Source organism: Mizuhopecten yessoensis, unplaced genomic scaffold (genome assembly GCF_002113885.1).
Source record: "Mizuhopecten yessoensis strain PY_sf001 unplaced genomic scaffold, ASM211388v2 scaffold3049, whole genome shotgun sequence".
Taxonomy (NCBI): Eukaryota; Metazoa; Mollusca; class Bivalvia; order Pectinida; family Pectinidae; genus Mizuhopecten; species Mizuhopecten yessoensis.
Window position 1 is genome coordinate 245,179 of NW_018404850.1, and position 326 is coordinate 245,504.

Consider the following 326-nt stretch of genomic DNA (forward strand, 5'->3'; position numbering starts at 1 on the left):
ACAAATATACCAGTACTGTCATTACCTACTCCCTAACAAATATACCAGTACTGTCATTACCTAATCCCTAACAAATATACCAGTACTGTCATTACCAACTCCCTAACAAATATTCCAGTACTGTCATTACCTATTCCCCAACAAATATACCAGTACTGGCATGTCTTTGTATTTTTTCTCTTCTTCCTTACGACCTTTTTTGTTTTTAAAGCCTAGCTTTGGCAATACCTCACTTTTGGCCTTTTACTCATTCACCCCTGAAATTTCGTAATAAACTATTCCAATCTTTGAATTGGAAGAGTTCAAATGTGTCTTCAGGGCTGAAT

The 326-nt window shown here is 35.9% G+C and overlaps 1 protein-coding gene across 1 annotated transcript in view; it reads right to left on the minus strand.

Moving 5' to 3' along the window:
- The window catches only part of LOC110446914 (solute carrier organic anion transporter family member 4A1-like), a 29,150-nt gene that overhangs the window by 28,501 nt on the left and 323 nt on the right, over nt 1–326 (minus strand). The window lies entirely within an intron of this gene.